The 13,837-nt window shown below is 53.6% G+C and overlaps 1 protein-coding gene across 4 annotated transcripts in view; it reads right to left on the bottom strand.

The window, feature by feature from the left end:
• GSE1 (Gse1 coiled-coil protein) overlaps window positions 1-13,837 on the bottom strand; it is a 418,445-nt gene that overhangs the window by 110,325 nt on the left and 294,283 nt on the right. The window lies entirely within an intron of this gene.

Here is a 13,837-nt window from a genome sequence, read left to right as displayed (position 1 = left end):
TTTCCCCTTAGCTACTGGGTGAGGAGGGGCAGGGTTGGGGGGAGAAGAGGAGGGGGCAAACGGGAGAGAGGAGAGGAGAAAATTAATACCCAAACAGCCAAGAAGTACCGAGGGGGAGATTTCTTCTCGTAAATAAAAGAGGCAGCGATTGCAAACAAGTCTAGGGCAGGAGAAAGCAGGCCGGGGAGCCGGCTCCCCTCCCCCTCTCGCCACCCCCCTTTTTTTGTTATCTCCCTGGCCCTCCGTCCCACCACTGACTCAGAGAACAGGGGTGAGGGAAGGAGGAAAAAGAACTCGCGGGGGCCCGGGCAGAGAAACAGGAGAGCAGGGAGGCGAGAGCGCACGGGAGTGGAGAGCCCCTCGATCAATTTTCATGCAAGAATCATTATCGGTAAATTGGAAAGCTGGCTGCCTGACAGCAGATTTGTCTCCCCTAATGAAAGCGAAAGGGTAGGGGCGCAGCGGCGAGCGGCTACGGGCGACGGCGGCTCCTTCCGTCTCTACGCGGCATCTTCCAAGAGCTCCATGCTTCGCAGGGCGATAATAATAGTTTCACTTGCGAGCTTCCCCCTGCGCGGCCGCCCAGCCGGGCAGCAGATCCATGCCGACCGGAACCGAGGCGCAGAGAGCCAGGCTCCCCTCTCCAAGCCCGGGGAGGTGCGGCTGCTGGCGACGGTGCTCCCCTTTGCCCCAAAGCAAAGGCCGTTTGCAAACAGTGGGAGGCTGCGGACGCCGCGGGTCCCCTCTCAGGCTGCCCAGCTCTGTACTCTGGCCGCCCGCCTGCCTGTCCTCCCTCCCTCCCCACCCACGTCTGACAGCTGTGGGGACCGGGAGTTCACTCGCCGCCGGGGCCTGGGAGGAGGATCCCCAAACCGTGCCGGGGACTCTGGCCCGCCTTCTGTGAAACCCACACAAGGCTGCAGAAACGCACACCGGCCGTCTAGGGGTGAGCTTCTATGGCTAGCAGCTTCTCCTTTTCCTCTCACCCCTCACTCCACACCCCACCCCTTAAAAATCCCTGTTGCAAGTGTAATCAAATGCTTCATACCATCTCCCACACTTCCCCTGCACTGGTGCATTATCAGATCCGGGAAGGCATGCTTCCAGGCAAATAGACCTAATAAATGCTATTACTGGGATTCTGCAAGCCCGGGCTGCACCATAGTAACGACAGCCCTGGCTAATTTGGTTTAAGAAAACGATCAACTGCACAGAGTGTGTGTGACTGTGGAGCCTGTATCTCTCCTCCCCACGCTGCCTTTCTTTCACACCAGCTCAAGAAGGCCCCATGTGATAATTCCCCAAATCGAAGGGGAAAAAACCCTGCCGCCAAACCACATCCTGTGCGCTCATTGTCCAGCCCAGCGATTTTAAAGAGACAGGATCCATTTAGCCATGCCTGGCGCACACACATACTTAAACGGTCGCTGCAAAGCTGCCTCTTGCAAAGCTGCCTCTTGATGTGACAATTTATTTTCAAGCCCTTTTACCTTTTGAAGGGCCCCTGGGTGGCACAACCAGCAAGAATCACGACTTGGTGACACTAAGGGGTGACCTTTTGACCCCAGATACAATCATTGTGGTTTGAGGAACAGACCTGTGCCCACAGGTACGCACGGCGTAGCACCGCGGTCACGCCAGACTTGGGTTCCTGCCAACGCTTCCCAGCCACTGCATAAATCAGGGGTCCCCAGCGGCAGCCCAGGGTCCCTGCTAAACGCGGCGGCTTCAGATGACAGTTGAACTCCCGGAATATGATACTCTAGAGGAGAGCCCCGGAGGGCACATTGGAGGAGGTGGGGGACCTGGCGTGACTTCTGACCCCTACTTGCCATTCACCCCTCCCCCTGAAAAAATCTCAAATGGGCTAGGCGGAACGCTCCGAGCCGAGGGAGGGATGGCGCTCCTCCCGGCCGCCACCAACCGCTGGGTGGGTGCAGCGCTCCGGCAGCTGCCTTCTCCGCCCACTAGGCTGCCGGGGGCTGCGGAGAAGCATTTCTTAATCCCCCCTAGCACCTGCTGCGCCCCGCCCGGCGCCCCCTGCCCGCGGGCGGCAGAGCGCGTACTGACACCCAGGAGGGCGCCGTGGCTGCTGACCTGGAGGGAACGGGCCACTCTGGGCCGCCGGCGCCTGCCGCCAGCATCTGGCCGCTCCGCCCCGCGTGGACCCCGGAGGTCGCGCCCGGCCCTTGGTGGCGGCGGCCCTTTGTTTCCAGGACTGCGTGGCGGCGCACTCCCCGCCGCCGCTGCGGGCCTTGAGAGGAAGACTACCGCGCGGGAGGCCCGGTCGGGGTGCAGCACCTGCCCACCCCACCCCTACCCCGGCCTGGGGCAGACTCCGCTTCAACCCCCGCTTTCGCCTCCCACCCATTTATCACCCACTTATCACCCGCATACTAGATAATCTGCGCCCCTTTGAGAGTGGGGAGCAGTAGGGCAAGCAGCGGATGCCCTGGCCGGGGTGAACTGATGCCCACCCTCCTAACCCCTCAAGAGCTTGGAAAATGTCTGCTGCTCCTACTTTGGGGAAAAAAATAAAACTATTTTTAAAAGACCCTAAACTATCAGTTTCTGTTGTCATTCTTTTATTGGTTTTTAATTCTCCGGGATTACACGAACAACAGTAGTAATTAATACTAAACCTTCCTCTACTGTATATGCTAATGGCAGGAGCCATAAAAATTAATTTGCAAACATGTCATTACACAATAGCTGTACAGGCAATAAGCCTGTAATTATGGGCCAATCACAGGCAGGGTACAGAGGGAGAGTGCTCCCCAATCTGCTGGGTGCCCCCCTCCCCTGCTAAAGTGGGGAAGATGGTGCCAAAAGGAGCCTGCCTTCTGAGAGCCACCTGTGGGGAATGCTCCCAGCTGGGCGGTGATGGCAAAGGGGGTCTCTAGCCTTGAGTTCCAGTTGGCCTGGCATCTATGCAAGACCCCCAGGAGACAGCCACTCTGGGGCCAACCATAACTGAAATTGTGGGAGAGGAGGCAGCCAGAGCCTTGGAGTGCTTCTGGGCCTGGCTCGCTGGTGGCTGGTGAGCAGTAAGAGGAGTGGGAGGCTGTTTGGAGGGGACCCCACCCTTGTGGGCCAGCACCAGCTGATCTTTGCTTCCCTGTCAAAGGCAAACATCTCCCTCATAAGTATTTGACTGCCTGCATCAAATTATCTCCAAGTGCTCAGGCCAACCCTTAAATGCTTTTTAGCCACACCCTTGGGAAGGAGATGAACTACAAGATTCTAGTGATACCTAAGGTAGGCCTCTTTTGGCCCTGAGTCTGGGAGGCTCAAAGTAGGTTAGTGACATTTCCTGGTGACAGGGACGTCTGTAAGGGAGGAAAATATGGGAGGGTGGCTGTACCGCAGCTCCCGACCTGATGCCAAAACAGCTGAAAAATATAAAGCCAGCCCCGCCATGCCAAGCAGCCTGCTTAACGGCTGACTCTCCACTGAATGGCTAGGTTGTTTGCCATAATGTGGCTGAACGGGGAGCTGGAAGGATTTTCCCTTTCCCACTGGCCCTTGTGGCTTGGCTGTAGTTTTTGGAACCCATCACTACAGCCATTCATTCCCAGGGGATCCACACCTCCTCTGAGGGTGCCTAAGGCCTGGCTGGGCATTAGGGGCAGCCAGTCTGGGCCACACCCAGACAAGCTGCCAGGTGCCCAGGTGAGAAGAGCAGCGCTCTTCTGGGCTTTTGCTCCAGTGGGATTCTGTGCAAGAATAGGATGTCTCTCTACCCCCTAGTCTCCCTCAGAGCCTGATGGCAAAATGCCCTCTCCTCCCTCTCTTAGCTCACCTCTGGGGAGTTGGACATTTAGAGAAAAGAGGCAGCAAATGGCAGGCTAAACCCCCAGACCTCCTTTTGGAGGTTGGGGTCACCATAGGGCAAAGTCATCCCCAACTCCCTGAGACCCCTGCCCACACTGCACACCAACCCAGCGTCAGAGGGAAGCTCAGGACCACAACCTGGGAAGAGTGAAAAGAAAAGAAAATCGCTTCATCTCTCAATGGGAAAACAAACTGGGGCTGGCTGCTTCCCCGGACGCAGGGTGAAGCCCACCAGATCCCCACTCTGAAGATGCAGGGGGCCGCCTCCTCCCCACCTCTCCCCAGCTGCTCCTTCAAAATGGAGGGGGCCCAGACTCCCTCTAGCGGGGCTGCCATTGCCACGGGGCTGCCATTGCCACAGCACGGAGACAGCCTAGCCAGCCAAGAGCATCAGCTGAACGCAATAAAAATAGCTTCCTAGCACGTGCGAGAACACTGAGGCTACAGATGGGTCTAGGGTATGCAGTGGTGGGGCGCTCGGCTCCAGGCTGTGTGTGGCCACGGACACTCTGGTGGCCATCCCAGCCAGGCCAAGAACTTGCCTTCTGCAGAGGGGTGCTGCTTCCCAAAAATTCCAGGCCAGGGAGGAGAGGGGAGTCTGGGAGGCCTAATGGCTAACCTGAAATGCCCCTTCAGGGCGGCCCCCTCATTTCCCTCTTTAGGATAATCATGCCAGCTGATGTTTCCTGAGCACTCACTCAGACCGTGCCAGTTGCTGCTCTAAGCACATTTCACAGATAACTCATTGGCTCCTCACGGCAGTCCTGTTCAAGGTCAGCATTAGGAGCTCCATTTTCTAGATGAGGTGGAGAGGTGAAGCACCTTGCCCAAGGACACACAGCCAGTAGGTGGTAGAGCTGGGTTTTGAACCTGAGCTAGTTTCAGAGTCCATGTTCATAACCATTAGCTTGGAGTCGGACAGACCAGAGTTCAAATTCCAGCTGGGACCCGCCCACGGTGTGCCTTAGGACCGTGACATCACCATTTTGATCCTCAGTTTCCTCACCTGGAAAATAGGACAAAATCCCCCCTGCATTCGAGAAAAGACACGGGTGTGTAATGACTCCTGTGTTTTGGATAATGGCGATAATAGCAGCAAGAGCAGCTACCACGGCCGGGGCCGCAGTCCACCACTGTTCCATGCTCCCTGCTGTATTTATCTTGTCTGGAACTTGCCCCCACCCAGAAGGCAGACCTACAATGACCACTCCCTGTTTTGTACACAGGATGCAAGGCCCCAGGAAGGGAAGTCACTGACCCAAGGGCACACGGGGGGGGGGGGGGGGGGGGGCAGACCCACGCCCAACCCCCACCCTCACCCGCCTTTAGGTGATGCGACTGTGTAGAATATTCAGATCTCAGCATAAGCAAGTCGGAGGTTAGAAGAGAAAGGGGGGGGAACCTCTGTCCAGTCACACCTCACTGTGACGTCTGCATACCCAGGTTTGGTTCCCATCTTTGTAGTACCTTTCCTTTTGCTTTCCTATTATGCAGTGGCTCCAGGCCGTACCCCAACGTGTGCTGTCCTGTCTCAGGGATCTACCCAGGCCTCCTGTGTCCTCTTCCATCTGCCCTGTGTAGTGGGTTGAATGGTGGTCTGCCAAAACATGTCTCCACCTAGGACCTGTGAATGTGACATACCTAGGACCTGTGAATGTGACTTTATTTGGGAAAGGAGTCTGTGCAGATGCCATTAAGTTAAGGACCTCGAGATAAGATCATCCTGGATTGTCGGGTGGGTCCTAAATCCATTGACAAGTACCCTTATAAAAAGGGAAGACACACAGGGGAAAAGTCCATGTGAAGATGGAGGCAGAGGTTAGAGCGATGCGGCCACCAGCCCAGGAAGGCCTGGAGCCTCCGGGAGCTGGGCGAGGCAGGAAGGATCTCCCCTAAGGCCTCTGGAGGGAGAATGGTGGCCCTACTCACACCTTATTTCAGATTTTTGGCCTCCAGAACTTGGAGAGAATCAATTTCTGATGTTTTAAGCCACCCAGTTTGTGGTAATTTGTTACAGCAGCCACTTGAAACTAATACATCCTGTCATTTCTGTAAAAAAGGAACGCCCTCTGTCCTGCCAAACCAGGGAGGCCCTGGGCATTGTCCAAGGCTGGATGCCATGGGCCTTGGGCCAGCTGGGTCAATTTCTCCTTCGGGTCTGTAGCAAGGGCTTGGAGGAAGATGAAGTGTCCAGCGCCCCTGGACAGCTGTGCATTCAGGCCGCTTATCTTCCATGAAGCTGAAGTCAATACCCCACTGAGATATGCGGGACTTTCCAGTGACCTGCCCACCTCCTCCATCTGCCCCGGGGAATGGCCAGCCTTGCCCGATCAACCTATGAACTGAGGGCTCTGTTGGCTTTCTGTGTCGGGGCCCCACAAACCTGGGGCAACAATAACAACTAGAAGGCCTGGTGACTGGCTTTTCACCAAATCTGTTTGCCTTTCCTCATAGACTCATACTCAGACTATATTTCTCAGCCTCCCAGGCAGATGAGTGGGGCCAGATGACCAAGTTCTGGCCAAGAGATTGTGGTGGAAGAAATAAGTCGCCACTTCCACGCCTGGCCCAGGAAAACTGCCTGTGTGAGCCTCCATTTTCTCCTTCCAGGCCTGCCCACCAGATGTCAGCTCCCAGGATGACCTTGAATCCATGTATAGAAGACACAGCACTTCCATCAGCCCCCCAAATATTAAGAGTGGAGGCTCCTTCCCTGGACCCCCATCAATTGTGTATAATGTGGGCACATGATTGAGAAAAAACTATCACTGTATAATTTCTATTGTGTGTCTAAAGTATAACTTTTAGTGTGATGAGCCTCTTTGTTACAGCAACTAGTGTGTTAACACACCTACCAGTAGGTCCATTTAAGATGTTTACTTAATGGCCAGCACCGCACTGGATACTTTAAGTGCATTATCTATTTCACCCTCACAACAAAATAAGTCTCTCATTGTCCCCACTTTTCAGATGAGCAAACTGAGGTCCAGAGAGGTAAAATGACTTGCCGAAGGTCACACAGTAAGAGGAAATGGGCAGATTTAAACCCAGACCCTGCATTTTAAACTGCTCTCTGTGGTACCCCCCTCATCTCCTTCTATTATGAGCTGGCAAAGAGGCTTTAGTCCAGAAACCGTTTTTAATTAAAAGCAAAACAAACAACCCAGGAGGGGCAAGCACATTGCATGTTGCAGTCTATGCATAGAATCGTACCTGACCTTCAGTTTAGGCCTGCCGCTGGAACAGGCTGCCTGATTTGGGAACTCTTCAAAACAATGGTTTTACAAGACATAAGCAGTGATATGGTCAAAGGGTTTCCTTCCGATGGGCTGCACGAGTGCCAGAGAAATCAGACAGAGACTGAGTCTGGGACTGCCGGGGACTGCCAGCTCATCCCCGGAAAGGGACCCTCCACCTGTCCTTGAACACCTCCCGGGACGCAGGGGGCCACTTCTGCAGGCAGTCTATTCATAATCTCAGGCAGCTCTGGTTGTCAAGGTTCTGCTTTGTACAGAGCCAACACAGCCCTGGCACACCGCTGTCGGAAAGCACTGAAGAAAGTCTCCTAGGGGAGGGAAAATACGGGTGGTCAATGTGGCTCCTGCAATCGCAGACAGGTTTGTGGCACTTTCTGTGGACACAGCCTGTGTGTGGCCTCCTGCTCCGGGCCACTGTCCTGCTCTGCTGCCTGGGGGCAAGCCAACGAGGCTTTCTTCTCCCAGCCTGTGCTTGCACACGGGGGACCAGGCAAAGGCCTGTTCAAGGGAAAAAGGCATTTGTGAACAGCCCTTCCCGCTGCAGGCTGCTGCTGTTTGCTGGGAAAGAAGTTACTGCAGGGATGTAATTACCCATTTGTGGATGATACACAGATCTCCCTGTCTAGCCCTGGGCCTAACTGCTTCAGGTCTGTGTAGCCTCTGGCCGACAAGACTGTGGTTCTTACAAGGTGGCTTCATGCCTTCTTTTCCCCTCATGCTGGGCACAGGATTTCAGGGTGACAGACTCGGAGTGAGGAGCTCAGGGCCCCTTTTATCCTTCTCTACCTTTACTTTGCAAAGAAATCCTGGGTCAGCCCTGCCACTTCCTTTCCCTCTGCATCTCCCTTGCATCTCTCTGCATCTCTGCCCACTCTCACGTGGCCTGAGCTGCGCTTTATTTATCCTCCAATGGGTCACGCCTGAAGATCTGAAGGGATTCCTGACACATCCCCAACACGAGATTTTCTTCCTGCAGAGTCGTTTTCAAAGCATGGATGTGGCTCCCGTTTCTCGCCCTCAGCTTGACTGACACTTGGGGACAGATAATTCTTTGCTGTGGGGCTGTCCTGCACACAGTAGGATATTTAGCAGCATTCCTGGCCTTGGCCTACTAGATGTCCATAGCACACACCAGTTGTGACGATGCAAATGTCTCCAGACACGGCCAAACTTCCTCTAGAGGAAGGGGAGATAAAAATCACAACCCCCCCCCCACCCATTAACAGCCATTGATGTAGCAATCAGGATCCAGCCAGTACTCAGAGGCACAGAGTTTTAGGCCTAGTTCTACGGATGGCCTTGGGCAAAACCTGCCCTCTCTTGGTCCAAATTTCACTATATAAAAACGTTAGAGGGGATGAACAGAGTGCTGTGGTCTTCTAGCTGTCTCTGATTCTCTGGTGCTGTCAGAACCAATAGTTCTAAAGTGGGGATGAGCTGGTCATGCAGGAAACAGGATCAGAAGGGGAAGAATCCAGTGACATTGCGGTGTTCATATGGAAAAGGGAGGGTGGGCAACATGTTCGGTGGGCAGCCCTGGTACTTTGGGCTTTTCAGTGTCTTCCTCTTTTCTCCATAATCTCTCTCTCCAACCTAAACAAAACCTGCTCTGAAGACAAAGTATTTGCTGTCAGCCTTTTACACTCTAGTGTGATTTAGCCTCACCTTTACTATTTTTATAGAACCAAGGCTGTGGCCCTGGTTGGAGCCATCTCAGGGCTAACTAGAACAGCTGGAGGATACATTTAGGAAAGTCAGGACAAAAGAGCCATTCTGCCCACTTGGGCTAAAACGGCGGTTTCAATTTCATCACATCATGTGACGAGGTGAACTTCCGGGCACCCTGTGTTAACAGCCCGTTTCAACAGCTGCCACGGGGGAGGGAACAACATCAGTGAAGAGCTGGGGTTGGGAGGAGTTATGTGGCTCAGATGAATTATGGTAAAGAGGTGGCTCCAGTAGGGCCACCAACAAGCCAAGTGTTGAGTGGCCAGGTCCCCCAGGCTTCACGACCATCATCCGTTCCCTGACAGCACCTGGCAAACACCAGTTTGTGTTGAGCTGAACAGAGCACCACAGCCGTAACATTCGCAGTTGGCGACCACAAGCCCGACCCATGTGTCCCAAAGACAGGATTTCCGGTTGTTTGTGGGGGTGGATTATCCTAGAATCAGCTCCACTTCAGCTTTTAATTGGGAGGTAGGATGACTGTTCCCGGGGTGGGAAGAGCATACACCTGTTTAGTTCAGTCGAGTGGGAGGCCTGTGGGTTTAGGAGAGGACGCTGGCTCCCAGCACAACCCCACCCACATCACAGGTGCGGTGTATCTGTGGCCTTCTCTGGCCTTCCGTCTCCTCCTCGGTAGGACACTTGGACTAAATGATCCCCCAGGCCTTCCAGCTCTGCGAGCCCATGATTAATAAAACTCAGACACGCCATCTGCTCACTCTGACATTTAAGAAACAGAACAGGTTTCCAAAGAGAAAGCTGCCCCGTGCAGCTCGTCTCCTTCGCCTGCTGATCGAGGGTGGGTTCACACTCTCCCCACATCCCAGCCCTGACTGGAAAAATCTCAACATGCATGCACACAGTCACACACAGAGCAATCTCCTTCCCACCTACCAAAGGTCAGACATGGGGGAAGCTAGCTGATGATCCAGTCAAACTCAACTAACTGACCTTCTGGGCCAGGCACCCTTTATAATGCCTTCTCTGGCTGGGGTCAAGGCGGCATCCGATAACATGTTCCCAAACTTCACAGCTCAGTTGGCGCTGTCTTCTCTTTTCCACTTGTTCAATTCCTCTTCAGTGCTAAGGAGTGAGAACCACTACCTCCTTTATAGATGGGGAAACTGAGCTCCAGAAGTGAAGGGTCAGGCCCAAGGTCATACAAATGACAAGCAGGGAGGCAGGGATGTCACCCTTGGAAGAGTACGTGTGTGTTGAGTGTTCTGCTCCACGTGGGGCAAGTTCTCACAGCACTGCTCACGAACATAACCCCCGGTGGGCCTGTCCTATAGATGGCCCCTCACTGTCTGAGGGGGCCTCTCTCTAACAAAAGGTGCTAAAAAATGGGGTGTCAGGCCCCCTCTGCTGCCAGACATAGAACTTGACCCTATGGGCCACACCTCTGGCCCTGCTGTGTCCACCAAGTGGCTTATAATTGTGGGCACTTAAAGCCAGGTCAAGAGGAAGGAGGTGGGTGAGACATTGTGACCCAGGTGAGATCTGGCCAAACTCCAGGAGTGGTTTTAACTTTGTCGAAGAGCTGAACCCAGGTGGTGGAGGCATGGTCAGACCGGTGATACCTGAGAAGCAGCCAGGGGTTCAGATGGGCCAGCTCTGTGGCTTCCTCCAACTGCCCAGGTTCTGCCTCTGGCTGGGCCCACAGAAGAACCTGGGGGAGCCCCTGGCCCAGGGCCGGGCACTCCATGTTGACTGAATCTCAGTAGACAAATACTCAAGCTGCTCTCTTGCTGTTGGTGGACCTTAGGGGGTCAACTGGTTTTCAGACTTTCTCTGCTGCTCTCTCCCCGATGCTGGACTTGCTGCCTGCTCAGGCCCTGACCACTAGACACAGTGAGTAGCTCCTTGCCACTCTCTATGCCAAGCATGGACATGCTTCTCATGCCCTGTCCCCTGTCCCCCTATACCATCTTGCTTAGAGAAGTGGCCCGGACTTCCTGTTTCTCATAATGGCCTATAAAATCCACCCAAAAAGCTGGATAAAAATATCTCTGAGCTTCTTAAAAGCACCAAGAGCTGACAAGACTATAAGGCCTCACCAGGCCAAAAGGAACAGGGAAACAAACCCCTGGAGCTGATCTGGCCCAGAGGCAACATTGACCCTACGAGCATCTGTGGATCTGGTAAAATTTGAATTTCCGTTTATTATGGGCTTGAAGGTCAAGGGAGACAGAAAGTAAAGTCTGAGGCCTCTGTACTAGTTGGAGGTCTAATAGGAGACCCTCCTCATAATAAGCCCGGACCCCAGAGAACTACCTGTTCAAGGTCAGAGTGAAGGGAGAGCCTGCCAGCCCTCGTGAAGAAGCACAGCTTGGTTGGAGTCTCTAGTGATGCCCTCGGAACAGCAACTCTTGAACTAGATTAAAAAGGTTCCAAAGTGGTAGTGTCTCTAGGCACCTGCCAGAAACAAATACAAGTCCTCCTGATGGACAGCACCTTCATCCTGGGCTTCGAATCATGCCTGCAAATTTTTGTTTCCAAACATAATGGCCAACACACAGTTGAAGATAACGAGGCACACGAGATAGCCACACCTCCTGGCTGAGCGTCAGCAGTAACAACAACCGACACAAGCAGATCTACAATGACTCCAGAGGTGGGAATTATCGAAGTCTCTGCAACTCTGCCAGCTTAGATAAAGAAATACAAGACAAGCCTGATGGAAGAGGAAACCATAACAGGAGAAGTGGCACAGTCGAACATCTCACCAGAATGTAATCTCCATGAGGGCTCTGTTTGCTCACCAACACGTCCCTTAGAACCACGCCCCACCCACAGTAGGAGCTCAGTACGTATCTGTGGACTCATTAAACCAATACAGTGGACTTGAGACCTTCAGGAAGGTGAGCATGCAGAAATTAGTCCGTTCCAGGTAAGTCTGGTGAATCATTCTACTCAGCCAGAAGATAGGTGAGAGAGGGTGATTAACCCCAAATTTCCCTTCAATGTGACATTTCGCTGTGCGAAGGCAGGCGCTAATGAACAAACAAACCCAGCCACAGAACAGCCTCTGCCGTGGAAAAAAACAACCCAGAGGCGTAATGACTGCTGTAGAGAGCCGAATCCTTTAGGCCAAAACAAGTACCCCCCCACAGCTATAATTTCGAGTTATCCGTTCTTTATTACAACTCATGGCCTTGGCTCTCAAAGCCTCTACCAGGGATTCTTTCTGTGGGGGCAATTTTGGTGTCTGCAATTAGCTGAACAGGCATCTTTTGTCCCTGCGAAAGCACTCAATTGCAGGTGTAATTAGGTTCCCTCACCCCTGAAATCTGCAGAGAGCCGCCCGCCTTGACTAACTGCACCCACAATTAAGTGCTTATGGGCATGTGGCTGGAGCCGGCAAACATGTGCACATGGCTAATAGTGGGGGCACTGAGCAGGCTTTCAAAAATAGACACTGTGTTGGAGAAATCCAGCCTTTTTGCATTTGTTGTTCAAACGGCTCTGTCCAGCTGGGAATAATGAGAAAAGACAAACACGCCAATTAGGCTGGGTCCATACATAAATAAACCACACAGTTCCTTAATTAAGCCACTTACAGGAGTGGGCAAGGCTGTGAGAAGAAGAGGGAAGGAGAGCGGGGCCAGACGACACTAGAGGCGCGCCATTTTGGCCAAGATAGCAGAGTCAGATGGGAAGCCTAGATCCACCAGTGTAGGCTTTTGGCCACTTCAGCCCAGTGCGTGTGGCGGGCAGACTTGGGGGCTGGAGGAGGACTAGTAGGGATGGGGAGGGGTCCCCAGACGCATCCCCCCCACCCCAGGAGGAGAGGGAGGTTGGGTTATGGAGGGTAGTAAAAGTAACTTAAATCCTATGTCCACGCTCCTATGGGATGGAGCCTGCCTCCTTTGTGCTTTTCCACAAGCTGGCTTGGCCTGGCACATGACCTCGTCCCTGAAAGCAGCCACATCTGCTCTGTCCTCCATCACGACCCCCTCACCAACAGCCTGGGAAGGTGGCAAAGTCCAATATCAAATCACTTACCTGCTTCCAAGGCTGGCTTCCCTCAAGACACCTTCAGCTGAGACTCAGACCCCTGCCAAGCTTCCCCAGCTGCAAACTGCAACCAGGCCACGTGGCCACACAGTTAAAAATAAATAAAGGACACATGTGGCCAGAGCTGAGGCCAGTTATGCCAGGGGGTAAATGCTGGTAGGGATGGAGGGTAATTCCTGTATCTCTGCCTGCCTCCCCAACCCAGCATACACTTTTCTAAAGTCCTTGCCATGCTGCTGTATTGTTTCTCAACAAAAAAACCCAGCGGATTATAGTCTCTGGTAATCAGGCGAGGGAGAAAAGCTGCCTGTTCCTTGCACCCCCCAGTAGAGCCGTTGAAAGCTACTTGCCTTTTGCAGAGCTCAGCAGTCCCGGCGGGAAGTAAAGGGCAAAGGCAATATTTAGATAATTAAAAACCCATTGCTGACAGGCCAGCCGGGCGGCCACAGGTGGCTCCAGGGTGGACAAGTAAGGGTTCAGAAAGGCCCGTATGCCTTCCTCCTCCCCTTCTGGCTACAGTTGAGGGAGATGATTGGCCTGGGACGTAGGCAGGTGACTTCTGGAAAATTCTGCCCAGAGAGGAATCAGGCTGCAGCCTGGGAATCTGGCTCCATAGTTCCTAGAAGACTTGGCTCTGGTTCCGTCTCTGCTTCACCTCTACTCCAGCCATACCAGCCTTGCTAGGCCTTTTCCTGCCTCAGGGCCTTTGCACTGGCTATGCCCTCTGCCAGGAACTCTCTTCCCCTAGCTATCCACACGGCTGCCGCCATCCTTCCCTTCATTCAGGTGTGTGCTCAAACGTCACCTCCTCAGGAAGGCCCGCCCTGACTGCCCAGTCAAGAGGTGCTTCACACAGCCCTCCCCAGTTACCCAATACAATCAGTCTACTGGAGGGTGTCTGTACCACTTAATCCTTGAATTTATACTTGACGTTTCTGGCATCTAGTTCCTCTTTCTCTATGAGGCCTCATCGGGCTCCCGCACCACCAGGGCAGGGGTGT

Source organism: Rhinolophus hipposideros (assembly GCF_964194185.1).
Source record: "Rhinolophus hipposideros genome assembly, chromosome: 21".
Classification (NCBI taxonomy): Eukaryota; Metazoa; Chordata; class Mammalia; order Chiroptera; family Rhinolophidae; genus Rhinolophus; species Rhinolophus hipposideros.
The sequence above is the reverse complement of the archived record's forward strand: the minus strand, read 5'-3'. Positions and strand labels throughout refer to the sequence as shown.